The sequence below is a fragment of the Arachis hypogaea genome, chromosome 6 (genome assembly GCF_003086295.3).
Source record: "Arachis hypogaea cultivar Tifrunner chromosome 6, arahy.Tifrunner.gnm2.J5K5, whole genome shotgun sequence".
Taxonomy (NCBI): Eukaryota; Viridiplantae; Streptophyta; class Magnoliopsida; order Fabales; family Fabaceae; genus Arachis; species Arachis hypogaea.
Window position 1 is genome coordinate 30,529,620 of NC_092041.1, and position 7,747 is coordinate 30,537,366.

General features: G+C 32.6%; 1 non-coding gene across 1 annotated transcript; it reads left to right on the forward strand.

Annotated features, from left to right (window-relative positions):
• Positions 1–226: 226 nt before the first annotated feature.
• LOC112700472 (small nucleolar RNA R71) lies at positions 227–330 on the forward strand. Its single transcript, XR_003153380.1, has one exon. It is a non-coding gene; the product is annotated as a small nucleolar RNA R71 (small nucleolar RNA).
• The last annotated feature ends 7,417 nt before the right edge of the window (positions 331–7,747 follow it).

Here is a 7,747-nt window from a genome sequence, read left to right on the forward strand (position 1 = left end):
AGCATCAATTTCAAGAACTCCCTTCCTTTGAGGTGTTCCATTATTCACGGAATTCCTCTCAGAAGTGTACATGAATTGGTTATTTGCAACCATGTCAATAAGTTCTTGAGCTTCTGCAGGCGTTTTCTTTAGGTGGATAGATCCACCTACAGAATGGTCCAATGACATTTTGGAAAACTCATATAGACCATAATAGAATATATCTAATATGGTCCATTCTGAAAACATGTCAGAAGGACACTTTTTGGTCATCTGCTTGTATCTTTCCCAAGCTTCATAGAGGGATTCACCATCTTTTTGCTTGAAGGTCTGAACATCCACTCTAAGCTTGCTCAACTTTTAAGGAGGAAAGAATTTATCCAAGAAGGCCGTGACCAGCTTATCCCAAGAGTCTAGGCTATCTTTAGGTTGTGAGTCCAACCATGTTCTAGCTCTGTCTCTTACAGCAAAAGGGAAAAGCATGAGCCTGTAGACTTCAGGATCTACTCCATTCGTCTTTACAGTCTCACAAATCTGCAAGAACTCAGTTAAAAACTGGTAAGGATCTTCAGATGGAAGTCCATGAAACTTGCAGTTCTGTTACATTAGAGCAACTAATTGAGGTTTCAGCTCAAAATTGTTTGCTCCAATGGCCGGAATGGAAATGCTTTTTCCATCAAAGTTGGTTTAGTGAAATCACCAAGCATCCTCCTTGCATTATTGTTGTTGGGTTCGGCTGCCATCTCCTTTTCTTGTTCGAAAATTTCAGAAAGGTTGTCTCTGGATTGTTGTAATGTAGCTTCTCTTAATTTCCTCATCAGAGTCCTTTCAGGTTCAGGATCAGCTTCAACAAGAATGCCTTTTTCCTTGTTCCTGCTCATATAGGGAAGAAGAGAACAAGAAAAGAAAGAGGAATCCTCTATGTCACAATATAGAGATTCCTTTATGTTAGTAGAGAAAGAAAGGGAATAGGAGTGAAGAAGAATGAATAGGTAGGGGTAGTGATTTGAGATGAAGAGAGGTGAAGAGAAGTGTTAGTAAATAAATAAATAAATAGAAGAAGGGGAGAGGGAAGAAATTTATAAAATAAATTTGAAAAGAAGTTAAATGATTTTCAAAAATAAAAGATAAGATAGAATTAAAATTAAAACAATTAATTAATTAAAAAGAATTTTTGAAAAAGGGATGAGATATTTTCGAAAATTAGAGAGGAAAAAGTAGTTAGGTGGTTTTGAAAAAGATAAGAAACAAACAAAAAGTCAAATAGTTAGTTGAAAAAGATATTAAAATCAAATTTGAAAAGATAAGAAGATAAGAAGTTAGATAAGATATTTTGAAATTAAATTTTTGAAAAAGATAAAATTTTGAAAAAGATAAGATAAAAAGATAAGATAAGATAGATTTAATTTGTAACATTAAAATTAATTACTTAACTAACAAGAAACTTAAAAGATATGATTCTAGAATTTAAAGATTGAACTTTTCTTAACAAGAAAGTAACAAAACTTCAAATTTTTGAATCAATCATATTACTTGTTAGTAAATTTTCGAAAATTTTGAAATAAAATTAAGGAAAATATTTTGAAAATAAATTTTAAAAATTTCGAAAATTATAAAAAAAATGAAAAAGATTTAATTTTTGAAAAAGTTTTGAAAAGATAGGATTTTAAAAATTGAAAGTTTGACTTGACTTGTAAGAAACAACTAATCTTTAAAAATTTTTGACCAAGTCAACCCAAAATTTCAAAAATTTGGAGGAAAATAAGGAAAAGATATTTTTTTGATTTTTTGAATTTTTAATGAGGAGAGAGAAAAACACAAACATGACCCAAAACATGAAAATTTTGGATCAAAACACATGATGCATGCAAGAACACTATGAATGTCAAGATGAACATCAAGAACACTTTGAAGATCATGATAAACATCAAGAACATAATTTTGAAAAATTTTTTATGCAAGACACCAAAATTAGAAATCTTTAATGCATGTACTCTAACAAACGAAAAATGCATATGAAAAACAACAAACAACACAAAACAAGAAAACATCAAGATCAAACAAGAAGACTTGTCAAGAACAACTTGAAGATCATGAAGAACACTATGAATGCATGAATTTTCGAAAAATGCAAGAAAAATTTTTAAAGCATGCAATTGACACCAAACTTAAAAATTGACTCAAGACTCAAACAAGAAACACAAAATATTTTTGGTTTTTATGATATTATGATTTTTTTTGGTATTTTCTTTATTTATTAATTTTTTTCGAAAAAAATTCTTTTGGAAAAACGAAAAATAAAGAAAAAATTTTTTTGAAAGATTTTTGAAAACTTTTTTGAAAAGAAAAGTACCTAATCTGAGCAACAAGATGAACCGTCAATTGTCCATACTTGAACAATCCCCGGCAACGGCGCCAAAAACTTGGTGGACAAAATTGTGATCATCAACAATGGCTCCAATGACTTGGTAGCTCTCACACGTGAATTACACTTAGTCACAACTCCGCACAACTAACCAGCAAGTGCACTGGGTCGTCCAAATAATACCTTACGTGAGTAAGGGTCAATCCCACGGAGATTGTTGGTATGAAGCAATCTATGGTCATCTTGTAGATCTCAGTCAGGCTGATTCAAATATGATTGGATTAGATATTAAAAAGATAAATAAAATAAACAGGAAATAAAGATAAAGTTACTCATGTAATCCAATGGTGGGAATTTCAGATAGGTGCATGGAGATGCTGTGTTCCTTCCGAATCTCTACTTTCTTATTACATTCATCCAATCCTTCTTATTCCTTTTCATGGCAAGCTGTATGTAGGGCATCACCGTTGTCAATGGCTACATCCCATCCTCTCAGTGAAAAAGGTCCAAATGCTCTGTCACAGCACGGCTAATCATCTGTCGATTCTCAATCAGGTTGGAGTAGAATCCAGTGATTCTTTTGCGTCTGTCACTAACGCCCAGCCTTCAAGAGTTTGAAGCTCGTCACAGTCATTCAATCCCGGAATCCTACTCGGAATACCACAGACAAGGTTAGACTTTCCGGATTTCCATGAATGCCGCCATCAATTCTAGCTTATACCACGAAGATTCTGATTAAGGAATCCAAGAGATATGCGCCCGGCCTAAGGTAGAACGGAAGTGGTTGTCAGTCACGTGCATTCATAAGTGAGAATGATGATGAGTGTCATGGATCATCACATTCATAAAGTTGAAGTGCAACAAATATCTTAGAACAGGAATAAATCAAATTGGATAGAAAATAATAGTAATTGCATTGAAACTTGAGGTACAGCAGAGCTCCACACCCTTAATCTATGGTGTGTATAAACTCTACCATTGAAAATACATAAGTGAAAGGTCCAGGCATGGCCGAATGGCCAGCCCCCATGTGGTCACAAGACCGAATGATAAAAGACTCTAATAAACTAGTAAAAAGTTCTATTTATACTAAACTAGCTACTAGGGTTTACAAAGATAAGTAATTGATGCATAAATTCACTTCTGGGGCCCACTTGGTATATGTTTGGGCTGAGCTTGATCTATCCACGAGCTGAGGCTTCTCTTGGAGTTGAACGCCAAGTTGTAGCGTGTTTTGGGTGTTCAACTGCGATTCGTGACGTGTTTCCGGCGTTTGACTCCAGACAGCAACATGGAACTGGCGTTGAGCGCCAGTTTACATCATCTAATCATGAATAAAGTATGGACTATTATATATTTCTGGAAAGCTCTAGATGTCTACTTTTGAACGAGTTCTGTAGCTCCAGAGAATTCATTTCGAGTGCAGAGAGGTCAGATTCCAACAGCATCAGCAGTCCTTTGTCAGCCTCGTATCAGAGTTTTGCTCAGGTCCCTCAATTTCAGCCAGAAAATACCTGAAATCATAGAAAAATACACAAACTCATAGTAAAGTCTAGAAATGTGAATTTATCATAAAAACTAATGAAAATATCCCTAAAAGTAACTAGATCATACTAAAAACTACCTAAAAATAATGCCAAAAAGCGTATATATTATCCGCTCATCAGGTATTAATGACTCAAGATTGCCTAATTTCTCTTTTCAAGCCATGAATGCTCAAAATGCTACTCTAACATCCAACCAAGCATTTTTTCAAACACTTGGAAGGCATAAAAGGAAAGCATGGTGAAATAACAAGAAACATAAATTCTACAACTACCCAATGCAAGAAAATAACAACAATAACTCAATTAAGCATTAAAAGAACATAAAACATAAAATTGAATTAAAGGAAAGTAGAATTAACAAGAGTTCATATAACATGAAAAGTGGTAAAATAAGGGAAATAACAAGAGAAACTAAGAAAATTAAAGCAAATCAACAAGGAAAAGTAAAGGAAACTAAATCAAAACAAGTAATTAAACCTAAATCTAAGATGAAATTAACTTACAACCCTAATTCTAGAGAGAAGAGGGAGCTTCTCTCTCTAGAAAACTACCCTACATGATCCTAAGCTAATCTAATTGCTCCCCCCTTTGTCCAATCTTCAATTCTGCATTAAATAGCCTCAGAAACGAGTTGGTTTTAGACCTGGAATGCTCAAAAATCGCCCCAGCGTCTTCACTTTAATGAGGTCACATGACCAACGTCACGCGTGCGCGTGGACGATGCGTGCGCGTCACTTGCAATAATTCCTCCTCACGCGTATGCATGGGTGATGTGTGCGCATGGCCATTAATGTCCTTCTCACGCGTACGCATGGATGACGCGTGCGCGTGGCCATGAACCCTTCCAATGCTCATTTCTTCATGAATTCTCCACTTTGTATGCTTTTCTCTTCACTTCTTTCGTCCAATACTTGCCTTATATATGAATCTAAAATCACTCAACAAACATATCAAGGTATCGAATGGAACTAAAGTGAATTAAAATTGGCTAATTAAAGGCCTAAAAAGCATGTTTTCACTCTTAAGCACAAATTTAGGGAGAATTACAAAAGCATGCTATTTCATTGAATAAATGTGAGATAAGTTGATAAATTTCCCTAAGTTAAGCACAAGATAAACCACAAAATTGGGGTTTATCAACGGTGTTAATGGCAAAAATCATGAAGCTTAGGCAACAACAACACAACTTGAGTGAGTAGCTTTGTTTAATGGAGTCAAGTGTTTGTGGGGAAGAAGAGAAAAAAGAACAGGGGAAGGTGGAAGAGAAAAAAGAAGAAGAGGTAGAAATGGGAATTTTTAGTCCCTGCAACCATTTAGAGTTAACACTTGGCACTGTTACCTGACACGTTAGCAGGCAACTGTTTGTCATCCGGTAACAGGGGCCGATCTGTCCATTTTCCTTAATGAGTGAGGGCCTGGTTAAGGTTTAAAGATGATTAAGGTGCATTATGTTTCACGGAAAAAGGTCAGAGATCGGATAGGGTATTTACCCAAAAATATAAAATAGTTTCATTCAATTTTTAATTGTGTACAGTTGTCTAAAATTATATGATGGATTTTAGTATGACTATGTTATGACACTACAATGATTATGTAAATGTTGTTAAAATTAAAGTCACACTTTGTTATATTTTGGTGATATTTTTTTTTGAGTAAATTATTTAAAACTCGTTGCTTAACAATAAAAAAGCGTTACTTTAATTTTAGTAATATTGTTAAAACACTATAATTATCATAATTACCATAATATAGTCATACTAGAATGACCTAAATTATATATATAATAAAAGAGAGAAGCTATCACATTTACAAAAATATAAATACCAAATTGTTTCATGTATATTAATTAGATAAAAAAGGATTTAAGTACACAAACCACATATAATAAGCTAAGTTAATTCTTTCTTTTTTGAGAAGATATAAGTCATCTCTTCTTTTTGTATTATTCCATCCTTTTAATGTAATTACTTAAGAAAGGATAAAAGATTATTTTGATTATCTAACATTTCAAATATCTTATTTTAGTGTAAAAAACTTTCAAATGTCTTATTTAAATCTCTAACAAAGTTTTAAATGGGTTCAATATAATATTATTCTACCATTAAATTTGACGCAAACAATTCCTATATTGAAAAATTAATAGCATTTGATTTCAGTATATATGTAAGTAAAATTAATCTACCAACGATCACTAATTTAAAAGTTTTTTCTTTGATTTTGAAAAGTTGATGATTGTTTATTAAGATTTAGAATTTTATACAGAAAGAAAATTGAGGAAAAGAAATGTTACAAAAAGATTTTGATTATATTTTTCTAATAAATAGAAGAATACATGACTTACTAATAACGTTATTAATGTCTACGTCACTCTTTCCATTAACTAGCAGCACTACAAGAATTTTGATCTATGGCAACATATATTCTAAACAATACTTAAAAAGTGTTGTCTAAAATAATAAAAAGCAACTCTTAATATTTGTTACAAAAAAATAAGACTATTGCAACTCTTTTAAATCAACATGTTATAAATGTTCTTTTTTAATTAATTAAAAAACATAACAAAAATGTTGCTTTAATAAATTAAATAGACAACATTTATTGTATTCATATATTACATTTTATAAAAGTTGCTTTAAAATTTTTAATAAACATCAACTTATAAATGATGTCTAAAATAAATTAATATTTTTTCTTAAAACTATAATCAACTTAACAATTTTTTTCCCACTTTAACTAAAAAAAAGAAAAAGAAAACCCTTTACTTCCACGGGCCTTCAATTCATCATCTTCTCCTTTTACTGAAAGAAAGTCTGAAACAAAACCCCAACCTTAATTTTTTAAATTACAAGCACAAAATCATCTTCATCTTCCTCTCTTCGATGATGACAATAGAGGAGACATTGACATGTGTTCTTTTTTGCTAATTCATCCTCATCTTCATCTTTCTCAGACAATAACTTGCTGCAAAATCATCTTCATCTTCGTCTTCTTCTGTTCGAGGATGGCAATGGAGGTCTTGACACGCGTTTGAGCTTTGATTCTCTCTGCTTGCAGTTTCAGTTTCAATCTTCTCTGCTCGCATTCGAGATTCAATCCACTTTATTCACGTTTGACCTTCGATCATCTTCGCTAGCAGTTTGAGCTTCCATCATTTCTGCTCGCTTGTTCTTCACCAGGTACCTATGATTCTGTCTATTCCTTTTTCTTTTTCATTTTGAATCCTAATTTTAATAACGTTGATGTTGCTATTATAGGGTTTTTGGTAATAATGTTGCTGTTTTGAGCTTGTCGTTCGTATTTGTGTATATTTGTGTATTTTGTAACCAGATCTATAAAGTCTTTAGGTTTTGCTTGCCGTTCATCTATGATCTCTTCTAATTTGCCAGCGTTCTTCTGCTAGGGTTCATCATCGCTGATCATTGTTCTGCAGGTACTCATTATTTTACCTCTGTTTTTCTTTTTTATTTTTGTATTTTGAATCCTAATTTTTGGTTATATGAAACTTGTTGCTGTGTGCATTAGTGTTGAGGCAACTCTGCCGTCACTGTGTGCGTTTAATGAAACTGCATGTGTATTTTAAATTTTCTAGTTAAACTTAAACTTGTTTTTACATACATAGCTTTGTGCAGTACCAATTTATTTTGGTTCTTTTATTATGATTTTGAATTTTAGCTTATTTTCATTCTATGTACTCTGTAGAAATTGGGAAACAGGGGAAGTAGTGTTGATATTTTGAGATTAGCAATTGAGAAACGGGGAGTATTGTATGCAACACTAATATATAGCTGGTTGTTATAAGTTTCAGCTTTTATCAGATCATCTCATTTCTACTTTTTCTGCTGCATTCATTCCTCAG